A 21,955-nucleotide genomic window follows, 5' to 3' on the forward strand; every position below is an offset into this window, starting at 1 on the left:
CCGCAGCTGCACTAAATCAAGAGTGGCTCGGAAGAAGTTGCAATAAAATTCTCTCACCCATGAAGTGTTCACCCTCCCCAAATTTCTGTCAACAAAGTCCAATCCTAACTCCAGAATGCGGGTGTTAATGGCACGCCTCACATCATTAGGAAGGAGCAGTTTCTTCTCAATGTTTAGATTCTTCTTCCGAAAGTCGGAGAAGCAGAGCTCACAGTAGAGTTTTGGGAATTTAATTGGGTCAGTGGGTGGCAGCAGCTGATTTTCCTTATCCTCTTCGTTCAAGGGATTCTTAGCATAGTTTGCATAAGGTGAAGGGGTAGAGGTTTTAGAGCACTTCCTCTTTTTAGAAGTAGTGGCTATAGCTTTTCCCTTGTCTGACATCCTGAAAAACAGAGATGATATAATATAAGCAGATAGCCAAGCAGATATAAAGCACTCAAAGCAAAGCATATTCATGAAGTGAAGAAAGAAAAGAGATTTCTTGGAATGCAAGCAACAGAATTCAGAATTCAAATCAAACTTCAAACTAAGAATTTAAACCACATTTGCACATTACTTGTTTACTAAGCCTAGGAAACACCATATCCAAAATAATGATCAAAAGAGTTAAGTTGAAAACTAAAAGAAATTAGTTGTTTAAACAAGTTAGAGTTAGAAATTAGTTGAAAATAAGTGATATGGTGGTTACCGGCTCAATTCCAAAAGGGAATGTACAAAGTAGGAATGTAAGCACATTCACAATCATGAAATTATCAAGTCATTAATGATGAAATATGATATAGCCAGAAAATAACTAATGAGAGAACAAGTCATCAGTCAATGCAAAGATCACTAGAGTCAAATAAATTTGTGTTGGTAAAGTCAAATCAATAAAGAATGAATCAATCAAGAAGCATTCAACACCAAATTCAGTAATGCATAAAAGTTACAAGTTGAGAAAATAGTGGAAAACCTTATGGTCTATGTGGCTTAATACAAATTATGCATGAATAAGGTGAAGCAATTCAGCCACATAGATTAAAAATTTTCAAACTTGTGTGTTTATGCAAAAGAGGCATGAAATCTCAAAAGAGTTACAAGTGATGGCCAATCTAAAAATTCATTCAAACAATTCAATGCCTATAAGCAACTCATCATGAATAACAAGCAAAGAATATAATAAGCATGACCAAAAACCTGTAAATATGCCCTTGAGGAGTTTCCAAAACCAATTACCTAACAAAGTTCTATCGACACAGAAATCGTCGAATAGAAGTTTGTTGCAACAATTAAAACATTGTTATGTCACGGAACATGGTCAGGAAAAATCCGGCAGCATTTCAGCAGCAAAATGGCTATTTTCCAAAGTCAAACAAGCAAGTCTAATCCATATGAATTCATTGAATATCAAAAACACAAAGATTATGTATGAGTTCATATGAATTGAACAAATGAGCCAATATTTCAGTAGCAGTTCATCAGAAAACAATTTAACCAGACTAGCATGCTACAAAAGCCTTATTTCCTTACACAATGCACAGAGAAACTGGTTTTAACACAGCACCAGAACAACATTAAGAATAAAGTAAAATAGGAATTCAGCAACAACAAGGGTCTTGAAACAAGAGTAAAATGGAAAATTGAAGTGGAGCAGTTGACAATTCAATTCGAATTTGAGAAAAATAGAATTGCTTCCATCAACAATGAACCATTCAATAGGTAAGTAATCCGAATTCCAATAATTTAAACACAAAGTAGCATTAAAATAGTCAGCAGTATTAGGCAAGGCAAACATGCAGCACAAGCAAAGCAATGAAACAGAGCAAATCCACATAGCAGCAGAAATTCAATTAAGCCTAAATCTACTACTCAGCCCAGGTTCTCTAACCACCTAATCAAACTACCTCTAACTAAACTAATTTAACTAAACTAAAATTAACAATAAGCAGTAAGAGAAAGACAGAGTAGAGGTTCAGTTTGTGAAACCTGTAAGCAGAGCGGAAGCAAAAATGGGAGAAAAGGACAGAGGAGGCAGAAAGGTGGTGCTGCCAGCGGTGATGCCCACTCCGGCGACAATGGTGTCGCGGTTGCTTGATGCTGGGGGAGCAGAGAGTAAGAATGGAGGTAGAGCAGGGGGGCGGTTGATATAGAGAGAGAGCCGAGGAGTGAGAAAGAGAGGGAGAGCGAGGAAGAGGGGGTTATGGTGACGGCGTGGTGTCGCCGGAGGTCGCTGGTTGTGGAAGGAGAAAGGAGAAGGGTGTTTCTGGTGAGTAAGGGAGAAGGAGAAAAGACGTTGGGATGAGGGACGAAAGGAGGTTGCGCGAATGCGCTAGGGCTTCGCGTCCCTGGGGTAAGTAAAAATTTGAATCCACGCGTGCGTGCACCATGTGCGTCCGCGTGGATGAGAGAGTAGGGAAGTGGCGCGGAGGCGCCACATGCGCTCGCGCGTAGATGGGAAAATTGGCGATGGGCGCGGACGCGTACGGTGCGCGTCCACGCGGGTATGCTGGGCCAGAGGCACAAAGGGGGCCCAGAGTTGGCACAACTCTCGGGTCCTTTTTCCCTGGGTGATGCTAAAACGCATCGACGCGCGCGCGCACTGTGCGCGTTCGCGTGGATGGCTTGAGTTTTTTGAATGGGCGCGGAGGCGCCAGGTGCGCCAACGCGTGGGTAAGGAAACAAGAAGTGGCGCGGACACGTACAGCGTGCGTCCACGTGGGTTGAGGCACAGAGTTGGCCCAAAAGTGGCACAACTCTCTAGTCCTTGGCTCAGAAAGCTAAAATGCGTAGCCGACGCGCGCGCGCTATGCGCTTGCGCGTGGCTTGGCTTTCTCTCTCTTTATTTTTAATAAGCATTAAAAAGAGCTCATAACCTTCCCATCTTTCTCTGAAATTCTAAAACTAGCTAAGATGCAAAATTAAACACACTTTTGAAATATTGGGGATTTTTCAAACAAATTGAGGAAACTTGCAATCTAAGCAAAAACTCAAATTCAAAGAATCATCCCTAATTAAAGCATAGAATGTATAAACACCTTAGCAAGCAAAGCAAAATATGCTAAGAAGTAAAGAAATTATATACAATGGAACCCAATTCATTCATTCATTATATCTACAATAGAATGGAAAGAGTTTACCATGGTGGGTGTCTCCCACCAAGCACTTTTGGTTTAAGTCCTTAAGTTGCACAATTGGGAGGCTTCTTGTCAAGGTGGCTTATGCTTGCATCCATCCTTGAACCTCCAAGAGTGCTTGTTCTTCAATCAGTTGTCAGAAGTTCCAACCATCTACACCAAGCTTTGGTAAGGTTCTCTCCAAGATATGAGCTCCCAAAATTGGTTTCCGTAGGGTAATCCAGGATCCCATATCTTATCTTCGCACCCGTCTTCTAGTTGATCGCCTTGATTTTGTCTGGGTAACGAGAAGGTAGAATTCTCATGGAAGCACCAAACTATCCTCCTAGACCCATTTAATTGAGCATTACACCAATCCATGCCCTTCAATTTTGAGCTTCCAACCATAATGAGTCTAGATTTAGAACGCCATCCACTAAACATCCTCCTCTTTCGCTTAATCCCATAAAGCGCCCTAAGTTGGCCGTCCGTCTCAAGCAAACCATACTCAAGTGGGATAATAAAGTTGAGAGCTAGAAGTTTTACCCACTCAAGCGAAGGATTGGATGGTGAACTAGGTGAAGGAGTTCCCAAAGATCTTGATAATGCATGCTCTACTCCCGTCCATCCTCTTCTAGAGGTTTCCACCACTTGGCAAGGTTTTTCAAGTTTCTCCTCTTGCCAGGCTTCCTCAAGTTCACATTCTTCTTCACCAATTTCTTCTGTCTCTTCTCCATCACTCTCATCATAGATGGGAGGTCTCGTGAAGTCTATCTCGTCATCAAGTCTAAGCATTTTGGGAAAGGACTCTTCAAACTCGAAAGGATCGTATGTTTGTGCGGAGTCATCATAGATAGGAGGGCATATTGCTTGGAGCACTTCTTCCAGTTCTTCACTCACAATAGGTCTTGGAGGTTGCACATCCTCCTCAACCTTGCATTCTAGTCCACCGGGAGAAGGTTCAACAAGATTGTCAAGGGGATCGATCAATGTGGGCAAAAAATCATTAGTGATGGAGTCCACTTCTTGATCAATTTCCTTCAACTCTCTGTTTACTTCCGCAACTTTACTCTCCTCTTTAACATCCTTTATGTGCTCAACATATCCCATCCATCCACCCACTACTTCCTTGTGTTCGCTAATCCCTACCTTCTTCTCTTGTTGCACTTCTTGCTTCAACTCTTCTTCCTCACCATGGAGCTTCAAGTTCATTCCCTCACTAAGCTCCTTGATTGTTTCTCCACATTCAACAATGGCGGTACTTAGGGTGTATAAGCTTAGGTGGGATGTTAGGTGATTCACGGCTTCTACCATGCTAGCTATCCTTGCTCTTAGCTCCTTAAACATAGTTTCATCCTCCTCTTGTCGCCTTAAGATATGAGATTCAAGGTCTCTCAGTTCTAATTTGAAGGCTTCGTCGGGAAGTGATGGTGGAAGATAGGGTTCAGTGTTTGAGGAAAGATTGTTGATGTTGGAAAGTGGCTCATATTGGTAGGATTCTTGAGGTGGTGTATGTGGAATTTGTGGTTCTTGGGAGTATTGGTATTGGGTTGGTGGTTGTTCTAGATGTGATTCATACGGTGGTGGATATGGTGGGTATTGGTTATGATCATATGGAGTTGAATGGTGGTGTGAGGCTTGTGAGTATGTTGTATGGCTATATTGAGGAATGGGATCATATGCAAATGACGATTGTGGTTGACAACCACAATGAGGATCATCACACACATTGGATTGATACACATTAGGATCAGGATTATACCCATAAGAGTCTAGAGGAGGTTGTTGCCATGCAGGTTGTTCATAAGCTTGGGGTTCCTCCCATCCTTGATTTCCAAATCCTTGATGTATATCCTCATTGGAACTTTCATTTCCTACAACATAGTTTGAACTACACTCATAGCCAAAAGGCTGAGAATTCATAATGAAAGAGGAAATAAAAACAAAGATTAATGAGAAATAAAGAAAATAAAATCCTAAACTAGCAAAAACTAGCAAACAAACCGAATTCAAGCTATTCACAATATATACCATAGCCAAAAACATAGAACCATTGTGTTCCCCGGCAATGGCGCCATTAATTTGATGATGCAATAAATCATTGTCGGTCTAGATTTTCTTCCTAAGGAAGGGAATTAATTCGTTGTAAGCATAGCTCCAAACCAACAAAGAATCCTCGCCATCAAATCAAAATATGGGTTTTGTGTCACGAATAACGAACCCCAATGAAAATTTACCGAAGTATTTGGACTCCGGGTCGTCTCCCTAGGAAATAATGGAATGCTCAATTATTGGCTATAAAGGGGTAAAGGGGGTTTTTGGTTCATAAGAGGGCAAGAAAAGTAAATTAGGCAAGTAATTAAAGAAAACAAGATAAAGAACTCTTGGCTAAGACTTGGGTAATTGAGATCATCATCCTTGTTAACAAACCAAATATTGATAATCATGAGAGGCCAACCTATTAAGTCTACTTCCCAAAGGCTTTAAGTACGTAACATCTACTCCTAAGCTTTGAAGTACGTCAAATAGATTTGATCACATCAACCCTTAAGTCCCAACCTACCTACTAATTAACTTAGTAGTGGGTTAGTGTCAATGGGTATCAAATTGATCACTAAGAGTTCTCAATTTACCAAATTTATTATACACAATAACTCAAATTTACCCGATTCCCTTAGCTTAGACCAAGAGTTGGCAAAAATACTCAAAAACTAAGGAGAACATTTCATCAAACACATAGAGTGCAATAGAAATAAACATCATAAATTGCAAGAATAGTAAAATCTACCAACTATCAATTGCAAGGAAAATAAAATCACAACTCAATTCATCAATAAAAAGAAATATCAACATCAATTTGCATTAATTGTAAACCAAATCCAACATGAGTTCAACATCACAAAAAAGAGCAAAATGAGAAATTAACATAATAAATAAGAGAATCAAGATGTAGAAATAAGAAATTAAAAAAGAAACAAGATGAGATCAAGTAATTAACATGGATCTAAGATAATCTAACCTAATCCTAACCTAATTCTAGAGAGAAGAGGGAGCTTCTCTCTCTAGAAATCTAACTAAAGGCTCATGTTGGCTAAACTAATTGCTCCCCCATTGCTTGGACTTCAATTCTGCATGAAATACACTCAGAAACAAGTTGGATTTGGGCCTGGGCAGCTCAGAAATCGCCCCCAGCGTTTTGCCTTTAAGTGGGCCTTGTGAGAGTATTGGCGCGTGCGCGCCATGTGCGCGTGCGCGTCGATTTGGCTATTTCTTCATCCGCGCGGACGCGGCATGTACGCGTGCACGTCTCTATGTAAAAACCACTTTTGCGCGTGCGCGCCCATTGGTGCATTCCCAATCCTTGTTTCTTCATGCATTCTCCCCTTTGTATGCTTTTCTACTCATTTCTTCCATCCAATACTTTCTTTATAAACCTGAAATCACTCAACACACACATCAAGGCATCGAATGGAATTAAAGTGAATCAAAATCACCAATTTAGGGCCTAAAAAGCATGTTTTTATACTTAAGCACAATTCAAGGGAGAATTACAAAACTATGCTATTTTATTGAATAAACGTGGGAAAAGATGGTAAAATTCCCTAAAATAAGCACAAGATAAACCACGAAATCGGGGTTTATCAGCGACCATTACCGTCGCCGTTTGACCGGCACCACTGGAACCACCGCCGCCGCCGGAGCTACCACCATCACTACCCCTCTCTCTCTCTCTCTCTCTCTCTCTCTCTCTCTCTCTCTTCCTTCTTCCATCTCTTTTCTTCTTCTTTCTTCTTCTTCCTCTTTCCTTACCCTTCTTTGCTTTGTTTATTTTCTTGTTTAATTTTTGTTTTTCTTATTTTATTTTGATTACCTTGTTTAAGTTTTACTTCATAGTTTGTTTATTGATAATTGCAAGTGTTCAATATTTGACTCATGGGTTGTTGATGTTTGAATTTTGGCTTGAATTTGTTAAATTTGTGCACTACATACCATGTGTTTGACGTAATGCCTGAATGAATTCTTTGTTTAATTCATATGTTGTCGCGACCATATGTGTTAAACTATATCCTTGTTTGGCATTCTAATATAGAATTGTGCACTTTTGAATGTTTATGATATTATTTTGGATTGGACTTTCCATAATGTACTTGTTTATTGCTTTGAGTTGCTAGCACCAATATGACATAAAAATTGACATTTGTTTCTTAATTGGTGAAATTTTTAACAAGTACATATTGAATTTAGTAAAGTAAATTGAATTGATTGTTCATCATGGTTTTTAAATCGATATAATCACATAACAAGGTATTTGTTCCTTGTTAATACTTTGCATTTTTTAATTGATGCTCATTCATTGCTTGCATCTTAGGCCATTTAATTGAGGAACCCATGTTACTTTTTGATTGTGTGGTGACCGTTTTAACCAGCCGTTATGTGTGTTCTAACCGCGTGCATAATTAGAATACACAAACGGCGCATTTTCATCATACCACACCACTATGCAAACTTCCTCAATTAAATGCTTGTTTATTTTCTTTTTGCTCCAAGCATACAATGTATTTGCTCCCTCCTTTACCTTTTTGTGCTACTTGTCCTATGATTCCTAATTATGCTTTATTCATTCTTTTTGAGGATGAGACATAAAGGCAAGGAGTCAGGAGAGGAGGAGGACACTGAGGATGGAGATGCTGAGCATGCATTGGACTTGGAAATTCCCATGCAACCCGAGCCCCCCGCATCCACCAGCTACAGGTGGAAAAACTTAGAGACATTATCCCTGGATGGTGTTCTTGTACGGAGGACCGTGCAACGCTTAAGTGTAGGGGAGGATTCGCCATTTGTGGGGCATAAATTTTCTTTTTCCAAATACTTTACACTTTATTTTTATTTTCTTTTATTATGTTTCTTGTAGATATTTGGAATGTTTTTTACTGTTGCATTTCATTCTCTTCTAGTACATATATCTTAGACTATTCATAGTTTCTAGTTATTGCATTTTGCATTTTTGCATGGTATATATTTTATAGATAGAAGTTGTGATTGTAGGTTGTGAATAGTATAGCACCTAGTTCAATTTTGTCCTAATTGCTCATGTTAGTTTTTTTTTTTTTTTGCGATGTTGAAAAATAGGAAGAGAACTAGGAAAATTTTGAAAATTGCATCCATCACATCATACATACATATAGGAAATAATTTTGGTGAAAAACAACAAAAATTTTCAAGAATTTTATTTTTAGGGCGTTCTATTGAATTGATTTGGAAAATTGTTTTTAAACTTGCTTCAATGATTTTTATGGAACATAGAAGAGATATAGAACAAATAACCTTGTAAGTTTTTGAGCTTTCATGAGTTGTTACACATTCTAACCACAATTTTGTTCATAGTGTGTTTTTCTCTTTCTATGATTGTAATCTTGGTTTTGCTTGATTTTTTATTTCCAATAGTTGATGTTTGAATGCATTCAGCATGATTGAAGTTATTTTTGAATTAAACTTACTCACCCATATAGCCTTATCCTTGCATCTACCTTTGTTAACCCCTTTTGAGCCTTACTTACCCCATTGTTTTTAATATCACCACATCATAGCCCTAAGTGAAAAACCATGATATACATTGGATTGTATCTTTGATTAGCTTAGGTTGAGGAGTGTATTATATTTAACTGTGGGGGAATCTTTAGGAGGAACTTGGTAGAAAAGAAAAAATATATTTTGGGGTATGCATTGAAAGAAAAATTTTTGAAAAATAGATGCACATTCATGTATCAATTTGCCTTAACCATATGCATTCGTCAAAGAAAAAGAAGAAAAAAAATTGAAAAAGAAAGAAAAAAAATGAAAGAAAAATTTATTGCAAAAAGGGGATAAAGGTTGCCCCAAAGAAAAAAAAATGAATAAGAAATGCATATGTTGAAGGTTAGGAGTGCATATTTTTGTTATTGGGTTGAGATAGGTTGAGTTGGATACCTAAACTAATCAAGGATGCAATCTTAGTCCACTTGGCCATATCTATCCCACCTTGACCCTAACCCTATTATTACAACCCTAATAAGTCCTCATGATACTTGCATTAATGCATCACACGTTTGTTGATTGTTAGATGAAAAGCAAATCCTTGAAAACATTATTGGGAGGAGACTTGAGTGATTAAAACCTAAACACCGAGCGATTAAAGTGCATACACATCTAGTGAGGGTTTGATCACTCAATTCTAATTTTTCCATACCTCTTATCATGTATTCTTGCAAGTTCCTTCATTTTGATGAGTTGAATCAATTCTTTAGATTTTTTATTGCATTGAATTATTTCTTCGCTTAGCCCTATATGTCTATACTCTTGCTTGAAAATTTGATTGTTTGTTTTCACCAAATCCATAGGATACTATAGTATAGATAGATATATAGATAGTATATAGTATACTTGCATGCATATAGATAGTTGCATTCAATAAGTTGATTACCCTTTGATCATTCTCCTTGTTTGGTTTAGCATGAGGATATGCCACTGCTCAAGTGTGAGGAAATTGATGAGTCCATAATTGATGATATATTTTGGCTTGATTTGAGTGAATTTCATCCCATATACTCACACTTATTCACTTAAATAGCATACTTTTGTGTTTTCTCCCTAAATTAGTCTTAAATGTGAAAACATGCATTTTTGTGCTTAAATTAGTGATTTTAATCCCACTTTTATGCCATTCAATGCCATGACATGTTTGTTGAGTGATTTCAGGCCCTAAAGGCAAGATTGGCTAGGCAAAAGTGGAAGAAAGCATGTATGATGAGCGGATAATTTATACGCTTTTTGGCATTGTTTTTAGTATCTTTTCAGTATGATTTAGTTAGTTTTTAATATATTTTTATTAGTTTTTAATTAAAAATCATATTTCTGGACTTTATTATGAGTTTGTGTATTTTTCTGTGATTTCAGGTATTTTCTGGCTGAAATTGAGGGACCTGAGCAAAAATCAGATTCAGAGATTGAAGAAGGACTGCAGATGCTGTTGGATTTTGACCTTCCTGTACTCAAAGTGGATTTTTTAGAGCTACAAAACTCTAAATAGTGTGTTTCTAATTGCGTTGAAAAGTAGACATCCAGAGCTTTCCAGAAATATATAATAGTCTATACTTTGAATAAGGATTGACGACGTAAACTGTCGTTCAACACCAGTTCCATGCTGCATTCTGGAGTCAAACGCCAGAAACAAGTTGCAAAGTGGAGTTCAACGCCAGAAACACATTACAAACTGGCGTTCAACTCCAAGAATGACCTCTCCACGTGTAAACTTCAAGCTCAGCCCAAGCACACACCAAGTGGGCCCCAGAAGTAGATTTCTGCATCATTTACTCAATTCTGTAAACCTTAGTAACTAGTTTAGTATAAATAGGACTTTTTACTATTGAGTTTTCATCTTTAGTTTCATTTTAAGATCACGTTTGGGGGCTGGCCATTCGGCCATGCCTGAACCTTTCACTTATGTATTTTTCCACGGTAGAGTTTCTATACAACATAGATTAAGGTGTGGAGCTCTGCTGTTCCTCAAAGATTAATGCAAAGTACTACTGTTTTTCTATTCAATTCAACTTATTCCGCTTCTAAGATATTCATTCGCACTTCAACATGAATGTGATGATCGTGACAAAGTCATCATCATTCCCCTATGAACGCGTGCCTGACAACCACTTCCGTTCTATCTTCGATTGAATGGATATCTCTTGGATATCTAATACAAGGGACAGAGTCCGAGTTATTAGCGTCTTCGTGGTATAAGTTAAAACCCATGGATGGCCATTCCTGAGATCCGAAAAGTCTAAACCTTGTCTGTGGTATTCCGAGTAGGATCTGGGAAGGGATGGCTGTGACGAGCTTCAAACTCGCGAGTGCTGGGCGTAGTGACAGACGCAAAAGGATAGTAAATCCTATTCCGGTATGATCGAGAACCGACAATTGATTAGCCATTGACGTCGGGATTTTTGCCAGTAAAGAATGTCATAAAAACAGTCGCGTTGTAGATATAGTCTCTAAACCAACAAAAATCCCTTCGTACAAACGTTTTGGTTGTCATAAGTAACAAACCCCTTTTAAAATTGATAACTGAGTATTTAAACCTCGGGTCGTCTTCTCAAAGAATTGCAGAGAGGTATGTTCTTATTATTGGTTATGAGTTTGTAAATTGGGGTTTAGGAAGTAAGGTGGGAATATGTTATATGACAAATAAAATAAAATAATAATAATAAAATCTCTTGGCAAGGTATAAGAATTGGAATTCATATCCTAGTTATCCTTATCAAGTGTGAAGAGAATTGGATTTTAATCCCACTTGGTCAGCCTTTATTAAACAAAGGAAGGTTAAGTGGACTGATTAGCTTGATTCTCAAGTCCTAGTCAACTCCTGTGGAGAGACTAGTGTTAGAGCAATCCTAGCTAAAGCAAAATCTACCAATTTCAATCACTTGCTAAGTTTGATAACTCAAGTACTACCAATCACTTGACCAAAGCCAAAAGGGAGAAAAATATCTAAATTAAATTAAAAGCATTAATATAAATAAAGCAAAGCAATCTTAAATCTGAAATACCTCAAATAATATTAAATAAAATATGCAGATCTTAACATGAAAAGTTCATAAGCTAATTGGGCAACATATCTAATACAAGCATTGAAGCATCTGAAAGTAAAAAGAGGAATATAAAGTAAAAGGAATATTAAACCTGGGATTGAGAGTCACTCCTAAAACTAAGAGAAATCCTAAATCCTAATCCTAAGAGAGAGGAGAGAACCTCTCTCTCTAAAAACTACATCTACTCCTAAAATTAAGAATTATGAGAGCCTCTTCATGAATGGATGTATTTCCCCACTTTATAGCCTCTAATCTGTGTTTTCTGGGCTGCAAACTGGGTCAAAAACAGCCCAGAAATCGCTGGAGAAGAATTCAAACACGCTGATTTCCATCACTGCAATGCGGCCGCATAGATCACGCAGTCGCGTTGCCTAGCGTCAGGGAAACTATATCATATTATATATCAAATCGAAGCTCCAGACGTTAGCTTTCCAACGCAACTGGAACCGCGTCATTTGGACCTCTGTAGCTAAAGTTATAGCTGTTTGAGTGCGAAGAGGTCAGGCTGGACAGCTTAGCAATTTGTCTAACTTCTTGTATTCCTTCCACTTTTGCATGCTTTCTTTCCATCCTCTGAGCCATTCCTGCCCTATAATCTCTGAAAACACTTAACACACATATCAAGGCATCTAATGGTAATAAGAGAGGATTAATAATAAGCAAATATAAGATCAAAGAAGCATGTTTTCAATCAAAACACATAATTAGGAAGGAAATATAAAACCATGCAAATAGTATGAATAAGTGGGTAAAGAGTTAATAAAAACCACTCAATTGAGCATAAGATAAACCATAAAATAGTGGTTTATCAACCTCCCCACACTTAAACACTAGCATGTCCTCATGCTAAGCTCAAGAGAAGCTATAAAGATGAAGAGGAATGGTATGAAATGCAACCTATGAATGCAACTACATGCTAAATGTTTTTACTTACTTGGTTAAGAGTAAATAAGTTCTCCAAGACAAATACAAACCAATTTCTACTAATTCAAATCAGACAATAAAAAGCAAGTGAACTTGTAAGAAGACAGCTCATGAAAGCAGGGAACATAGAATTTAAGCATTGAACCCTCACTGGAAGTATATATCACTCTAATCTCTCAAGTGTATAGGGTAATTCACTCTAGTCTTCTCTAATCATGCTTTCTAAAAATTTGTTCTTCATCTAACCAATCAACAAAATTTAGTATACCAATGCAAACATCATGAGGTCTTTTCAAGGTTGTAATGGGGCTAAGGTAAGGGTAAGGATATATATATATATATATAAGGCTAAGTGAGCTAACAAATTGAATCCTTGACTAGTCTAAGATCTCACCTAACATATACATACTTTATATAATTTTAAAATACTTTACCTAACTACCCCAAATTTTTCCCACTTGTATTACATGCTCATGTATCAAACTTATTTTTGAATTTTGTCCCATGTGCATTGATTCTTTTTATTTTGCATTTGGGGTAATATATATTTTTTTCATTTTTCTCTTCTTCTTCTTCTTCTTCTTCTTCTTCTTCTTCTTCTTCTTCTTCTTCTTCTTCTTCTTTTTTTTTTGTATCCCCTTATTTAATTACTTAATATATTTTTCTTCAATGCACATGGTAATTTAATTATTTTGATTTCACATGAGCATGCTTCCCAAATTTTCAAATGACTTATTCAATTTAATTCCCTACTTTTTCATATCATCCCATGTTCCCATAAAATTTCCCACACTTAAATTTTTACACAATATCTATCTTAAGCTAACCAAGGATTCAACTTGGGATTCTTATTTTGTTTTTCTGCTTAAGGCTAGTAATGTGGTTATAAAATAGAAGGGATTTAAAAGCTCAAGGGGGTTAACAAGGGTGATGTAAAAGGTAGGTGATAAACCCATATTTCATGAGTTCTTTTGTGCTTAATTTGAGTGATTTATACAATCCTTCACCTGCTTATTCACATTAATTGCATGGTTTTACTCTCCCTTCCTTATTATGTCATATTGTGAAAATCATGTTTCCTAAGCTTTAAAATTAATTAATTTAATTACCTTTATTTCCATTCGATGCCATGATCAGTGTGTTGAGTAGTTTCAGATTTTCTAAGGCAGAATGACTTAAAGGACGGAAAAGGAAACATACAAAAATGGAAGGAGAAAGCAAAACAGAGCTTTAAGGAAACTGGTATCCACGCGATCGCATGAATGACGCGATCGCGTGCCAAGCACGAATCAGCAGCGACGCGGCCGCATGACTGACGCGACCGCGCGCCTTAAGCAGAACGCACATGACGCGGTCGCATGACTAACGCGACCGCGTGGCAAGGAAAAGCTCCAAATGATGCGACCGCGTGACCCACGCGGATGCGTGACAGAGGCCACGCACCAAAAATTACAGAATGCCCCCCCAGTGATTTCTGAAGTCCTTTTTGGCCCAGATCCAAGTACAGACAACATAGACCAGAGGTTATAAAGTGTGGGAATGCACCCATTCAAAGGGAGCTTGCATATTTTACCTTTCAATGATTTAGATTTAGTTGAGAGGGAGATCTTCTCTCTCTCTCTTTTAGAATTTAGGATTTCTTCTTGTTTTAAGAGTAACTTTGGATCCCAGGTTTAATGTTCTTTTATTTTAGTTTTACTTTTATTTATTTATTCCAACATTTGAATTGATTATTATAATTTGATTTATGAATTATTCCATATCACAGATTGTTATTTCAATTAATGATAATTGAGGTATTTTCAGTTTATGATTGTTCTCTTTGATTTAAGTTACCATTGCTTCCCATCTAAGGATATTCTTATTACTTCAGCAATTTTACTTTTTCCCCTTTTGGTTCTGGTTAAGAATTTAGTAACTCAACAGTTATTAAACTCAATACAATTGATAACCATTATCTTGCTAATTAAGCTGAACTTAAATAATCCCAACCTTTTCTTAGGAAATAAATAGGATTCAAAGGCCAGATTAATTAGTCCCTTGACTTTCCTTTGCCTTAGTAAAGGTTGACCAAGTGGAGTTTAGATTCAACTTTCATTATAATTAAGAGAGATAACTACGTTGATCCTCCAACTTCTTTTACCTTACCAAAAGTCTGCTTTACAGTATTTATTTATTTTAATTGCCATTTACTTTACCTGTCATTTAAATTACTTGCTTCTCACCTTCTAAACCCCGATTACAACCTTTATAGCCAATAATAAGAACATACTTCATCGCAGTTCCTTGAGAAGATGACCCGAGGTTTGAATACTCGGTTAACAATTTCTAAAGGGGTTTGTTACTTGTGACACCCAAAATGTTTGTACGAAGGGATTTTTGTCGGTTTAGAGACTATATCTACAACGCAACCGTTTCTATGAATCTCTTTACTGGTAAAAATCCTCTCGTCAGTAGGCTAATTTTGGGATAAGTGAGCTAAAATCAAACAATGGCCTCAATCATATGCAAGCATGTAAATACACTAAATATTGGACATATAGAATGGAACAAAGTAAAGATTACAATCATAGAGAAGGGAACACACAGGAATAAAATATTTATGGTTAAATAATGTAACGATATAAATAAGCTCAAATCTCACAGGTTGTGTGTTCTATAGCTCAAAAAACCATGTTCCAAATACAACTTCAAACAAGTTTTAATATAAAATTTTATTCAAATTAGTGAAATTCTCTAAAAATTTTCTTGAAAAAGAAAATATTACTTCAACCAAGTGGTAAAATATGCAAAAAAATTAAACAAATATGCAATCAAACATGCAAATGCAACAATGAATAAGGAAAATAAATCATTGGTGTTGAGATAGAGGAGTAACTAACCCATGGAGATCAGTATCGACCTCCCCACACTTAAAGATTGCACCGTCCTCGGTGCATGCTGAGATTTGCAAGTGGACGGGAGTTGTGGTTCCTCAGCTGGGGCTCTTTTTGTTCCTTTCCTTGCCGGTAGTTTGGGAGTAGCTTTCTCTTTACCCTTCTTAGTGGCCATCCTGAAAAGGGAAAAAGAAAGTAACTTTTTAAAGCTAAGGGTTAGAGCAAGGAAGAGAGCGGGAAAGGTGGTAATTAATGCACATTAAGATATACTGACATTATCACATGCTCGCGAGTACATGTGAAAAGTCATCAATGGAAAGTAGCTAGTGCATATGATGACAAGTGAATGCAAGGTGTTTATTCGCATGCTGGCAAAGGCATGAGTAGCATAGATTAAGCATTCAATGTCCAAATTAGATTACCAAGTCTTTCAAACTATCAACATGTTTGTAATAACAATTATATTTAATCAATAAAACATGAAAGGGGTTTTGTAAAAAACAAGCATTTATAATAGTAAATTAAAAGAAATCTTAAAAATAGTGCACAATGCCATACGGGCATTTTCACAAACACAGAGCGTGCATGGTAAATAAGCTATTTGAAAGTATTAAATTGAACATGCAAGCAACCCTTTAAAAGGTAACATATAATTGTCAAACCTTTTTAATAATCCAAAAATATATAAAAATAATGAGTCAAATAAATTTCTAACACCAATGAAAATAATGCAATGAATGAAAGTATGCAAATAAATTAAAATAAAATAAAAATAAAAATAAGAAGAATGAGAAGGGAAAGAAGTTAAGAAAGGAAGAAGAAAGAAATAAGAAAAGATAAGAAAAATAAGGATTAGAGAAGAAAAGATAAGAAAGTCGGCTGATCTGGATATGTTGTGCGACGATGGCGACGCGGTCGCGTGGTGCGCGATAAGGTTGGGTGACGCGGACGCGTGGGGCACGTGATCGCGTGACTCGATTTGTGCTAGTGGCACGAGTGCAGCCTCGCGGTCCCACAACTCTCTGTTCAAAACTTAGTATTGCCAAAATCCAGGGTGACGCGGTCGTGTGGGGCATGCGATCGCGTGAGTGGCCTTATTTCTAATATGACGCGGACGCGTGGGGCACGCGGACGCGTGGGGCACGCGTTCGCGTGGGAGGGCTTGGGCTGCCAGCACGAGTCCAGCCCAACTTCAGCACAACTTTCAGCCATGCACCCTTTTTACGCCGATTTCAGGTCACGCGGCCGCGTGGGTGACGCGGTCGCGTGGGAGGCCATTATTCCCATATGACGCAGTCGCGGTCGCGTGGGGTGATTTGTGCCATTGGCACGCCTCCAGCGCTGCTCCTGCGAAACTCTCTGTTCATATTAATATTGTCTCCCATCTCCTTGCGACGCGGACGCGTCGCTGATGCGATCGCGTTGCGTGCTCGCTTTTTTTTTTTTTAAATCTGAAAATATGCAGAATGCAGTGTTAATATGAATGTGATGCAAAACTCCAGGTTCAATATAATAAAATAAAATAAAATTTCAAAAACAAATAAAACTAAATAAAAATAAAAAAGGACGATCATACCATGGTGGGTTGTCTCCCACCTAGCACTTTTAGTTAGAGTCCTTAAGTTGGACATTTGGTGAGCTTCCTGTTATGGTGGCTTGTGCTTGAATTCATCCAGGAATCTCCACCAATGTTTGTATCTCCAGTAACCTCCGGGATCCCAAACTAAGCATGTAAAGCCCTTAAGAAGCTTCTAACAGATTCTTAGGCTCACGGGGTGACAAATGCCAGAACAGATTCCAGGATCCCAAACTTTACTTTTACACCCGTTTTTGTCTCGATCTGCATTTTTCCAGCTGGGTGAAAGGTGATCTGAATTCTCACTGCAGCGACCAAACAGCTTCCTAGACCCATTCAGTTGAGCTTTATACCAACCCTTGCGTTTGAACTTAAAGCTTCCAACCATGATGAACCTTGCAGGACAATTTTTACCACTGGCCATCTTCCTCCTACTCTTAATGTCACAAAGAGCTCTAAGTTTACCATCCATCTCCAGTAGCCCATATTCAAGTGGAATTAGAAAGCTAAGGGATATGAATTTTACCCACTTGAATATTGTGAAGGATGATGGCAACTTAGGGGGAGGTATTTTTAATGAAATTGCAAGTTCCACTCCCTTGTGCTCTTCTCTGATAATTACCACTTCTTTGTAAGCTTCTTCAATTTCAACCTCTTCCTCTTGGCAGCTCTCTTCCAATTTAATCTCCTCTTCATTGCTTTCCAAGGGCATGGGAGGTTGTGCTTCTTCTTCTTGAATCTCCATTTCTTGATCAACCTCTTCCAAGTCTTCAACTATGATATGCTTTGGAGGTGGTACACCGTCCTCAGCATCAAATTCAACCGTCTTGGAAGGAGGCTCTATGTCTTGACTTTCCCATGGAGGTTCTGCATCTCCTAGATCTTCAACCAACTCTTCTTCTTGAACAATGACAGCTTCTTCTACTTGTTCTAGTACGAATTCATTCTTTGTCTTGTCCACTGGGGTTTCTAGTATCTCCTTCATGCTACGCTCTTCACTAGACTGTCCACATGGGGCTGTGGCTGATCCTTGTGTATTTAAGTGCCCTGAAACCCATTGAATTACTACTTGCTCCAGTTGTTGAATGGTTGTTTGAAATTTAATTACTGTTTCCCTTAGGCGATCCTCTACTTCTCGGGTTGCCGAACTTGGACATGATACAAAAGAAAGTGGTGGTGGTTGAGAGTGATTGGATTGGAATTGGGGTGGTTCTATATATGGTTCATATGGCTCATAAGGTGGTTGGTATGGTGGTTGAGGGTTAGAGTCATATGGAGGTGAATGGCGGAAAGGGGCTTGTGAGTTTGGTGGTCCAAAGTTATGTTGAGGAGGGGGTTTATAGGCGTATGGTGGTGGTTGTTGATAATCAAAAGAGCGCTCACCATAGCCATTGCCTTGATATGCATCACAGAATGGTTGTTGATAGTCCGTTGGAGGCGGTTGTTGCCATGAGGGTTGAGTAAATCCTTGTGGCTCCTCCCATCTTTGAATCTTCCAACCTTGATGCCTGTTCTCATTGTAATTTCTTCTTCCTGCAACATAATTGTAACCAGACTCATAGCCAAAGGGGTGAGAGTTCATAGTAGCAAATAAAAATTAAAAATGAAAATTAAATTAAATTTTAAATTAAAAGAGTATTTAAATTTTGAAATTTGAATTTTGAAATTTGATTTTTGAAATAAGATAAGATAAGATAAAAAATTTAAAAATAAAAATCTGAAATTTTTTTATTTTAGAAAAAATTAATTAAAAATATTTTAAAACAATAAAATGACACCAAATTTCAAATTTTTAGATCAAAACGAAGAAAACAGCTAAGAACAGCTTGAAGGTCAAGATAAACGGGAAGAACAACTTGAAGATCAAGATGAACACTAAGAACAAATTTTTGAAATTTTTTTTTTAATAACTAAATAAAAATAAATAACCTCTTAATTTATGGAAAAGCAAAAATAAAAATAAAAATAAAAACAAATAAACAAGCAAAAATCAAAAAAAATATTTACAATAACCAATAATAAGGCACACGTTTGCAATTCCCCGGTAACGGCGCCATTTTGACGTCGGAATTTTTGCCAGTAAAGAATGTCATAAAAACAGTCGCGTTGTAGATATAGTCTCTAAACCAACAAAAATCCCTTCGTACAAACGTTTTGGTTGTCACAAGTAACAAACCCCTTTTAAAATTGATAACCGAGTATTTAAACCTCGGGTCGTCTTCTCAAGGAATTGCAGGGAGGTATGTTCTTATTATTGGTTATGAGTTTGTAAATTGGGGTTTAGGAAGTAAGGTGGGAATATGTTATATGACAAATAAAATAAAATAATAATAACAAAATCTCTTGGCAAGGTATAAGAATTGGAATTCCTATCCTAGTTATCCTTATCAAGTGTGAAGAGAATTGGGTTTTAATCCCACTTAGTCAGCCTTTATTAAACAAAGGAAGGTTAAGTGGACTGATTAGCTTGATTCTCAAGTCCTAGTCAACTCCTGTGGAAAGACTAGTGTTAGAGCAATCCAAGCTAAAGCAAAATCTTCCAATTTCAATCACTTGCTGAGTTTGATAACTCAAGTATTACCAATCACTTGAACAAAGCCAAAAGGGAGAAAAATATCTAAATTAAATTAAAAGCATTAATATAAATAAAGCAAAGCAATCTTAAATCTGAAATACCTCAAATAATATTAAATAAAATATGCAGATCTTAACATGAAAAGTTCATAAGGCAATTGGGCAACATATCTAATACAAGCATTGAAGCATCTGAAAGTAAAAAGAGGAATATAAAGTAAAAGGAATATTAAACCTGGGATTGAGAATCACTCCTAAAACTAAGAGAAATCCTAAATCCTAATCCTAAGAGAGAGGAGAGAACCTCTCTCTCTAAAAACTACATCTACTCCTAAAATTATGAATTGAGAGCCTTTTCATGAATGGATGTATTCCCCCACTTTATAGCCTCTAATCTGTATTTTCTGGGCCGCAAACTGGGTCAAAATCAGCCCAGAAATCGCTGGAGAAGAATTCAAACACGCTGATTTCCGTCACTGCGATGCGGCCGCATAGATCACGCGGTCGCATCGCCTAGCATCAAGGAAACTATATCATATTATATATCAAATCGAAGCCTCGGACGTTAGCTTTCCAACGCAACTGAAAACGCATCATTTGGATCTCTGTAGCTAAAGTTATAGCCATTTGAGTGCGAAGAGGTCAGGCTGGACAGCTTAGCAATTTCTCTAACTTCTTGTATTCCTTCCACTTTTGCATGCTTCCTTTCCATCCTCTGAGCCATTCCTGCCCTATAATCTCTGAAAACACTTAACACACATATCAAGGCATCTAATGGTAATAAGAGAGGACTAATAATAAGCAAATATAAGATCAAAGAAGCATGTTTTCAATCAAAACACATAATTAGGAATGAAATATAAAACCATGCAAATAGTATGAATAAGTGGGTAAAGAGTTAATAAAAACCACTCAATTGAGTACAAGATAAACCATAAAATAGTGGTTTATCAGCCATGCAGTGATAGCGCATTGGACCATTTTCACAGGAGGATGGGATGTAGCCATTGACAACGGTGATGCCCTACATAATGCTTGCCATAGAAAGGAGTAGGATTGATTGGATGAAGACAGCAGGAAAGTAGAGGTCAAAGGAACGAAAGCATCTCTGTACGCTTATCTAAAATTCTCACCAATGAATTACATAAGTACCACTATCCTATTTTATATTTTATTTAATTTTCATCCACTATAATTTCTTAAAACTATTTGAATCCGCCTAACTGAGATTTACAAGGTGACCATAGCTTACTTCAAGCCGACAATCTCCGTGGGATCGACCCTTACTCACGTAAGGTTTATTACTTGGACGACCCAGTGCACTTGCTGGTTAGTTGTACGAAGTTGTGAAATAGATATAAGATTATGAACGTGCGTATTGAGTTTTTAGTGCCGTTACCAAGGAATGGAATGATCACAATTTCGTACACCAAGTTTTTGGCGCCGTTGCCGGGGATTGTTCGAGTTTGGACAACTGACGGTTCATCTTGTTGCTCAGATTAGGTAACTTTCTTTTCGTTTTCTTTTCAAAAAAAAAATTCCCTTTCTTTTCAAAAATTATTTTAAAATTTTTAAGAATGAATTCTAAAGTTTCAAAATGGTATGCTGAAGTTTGGCTGGCCATCAAGCTTTAAACTAACCTGGTATGATTCCTGGAATCTTGATTGAGGACTTTGAATTCATTGCTTCCTTTTCCCTATATGTTTTCAAAAAAATAAAAATATACAAAAATAAAAAAAATTAATAAAATCATAAAATCAAAAATATTTTTTGTTTCTTGTTTGAGTTTAGAGTCAATTTTTAAGTTTGGTGTCAATTGCATTTTTTCAAAAAAATTTATGCATTTTTCAAAAATTCATGCATTCATAGTGTTCTTCATGATCTTCAAGTTGTTCTTGGTAAGTCTTCTTGTTTAATCTTCATATTTTCTTTTTTTGTGTCTTTTCTTGTTTTTCATATGCATTTTTAATTTGTTAGTTTCTGAAGTTTGAAAATTTCTAAGTTTGGTGTCTTGCATGTTCTTCTTTCATTAAAAATTTTCAAAAATATGTCTTGATGTTCATCTTGATCTTCAAAGTGTTCTTGGTGTTCATCTTGACATTCATAGTGTTCTTGCATGCATTGTGTGTTTTGATTCATAATTTTTATGTTATGAGTCTTTTTCATGTTTTTCTCTTTCTTCATTAAAAATTCAAAAATAAAAAAATATCTTTTCCTTATTTTACTCAAAATTTTTGAAAATATGATTTGATTTAGTCAAAAAGTTTTTAAATTTAATTGTTTCTTATGAAT

At 36.9% G+C, this 21,955-nt stretch overlaps 1 pseudogene; it reads left to right on the forward strand.

Moving 5' to 3' along the window:
• Positions 1–1,988: 1,988 nt before the first annotated feature.
• LOC148580762 (uncharacterized) overlaps positions 1,989–21,955 on the forward strand; it is a 65,264-nt pseudogene continuing 45,297 nt past the window's right edge.

The sequence above is a fragment of the Arachis ipaensis genome, chromosome B10 (assembly GCF_059453495.1).
Source record: "Arachis ipaensis isolate K30076 ecotype BB chromosome B10, ASM5945349v1, whole genome shotgun sequence".
In the NCBI taxonomy this organism is placed as follows: domain Eukaryota; kingdom Viridiplantae; phylum Streptophyta; class Magnoliopsida; order Fabales; family Fabaceae; genus Arachis; species Arachis ipaensis.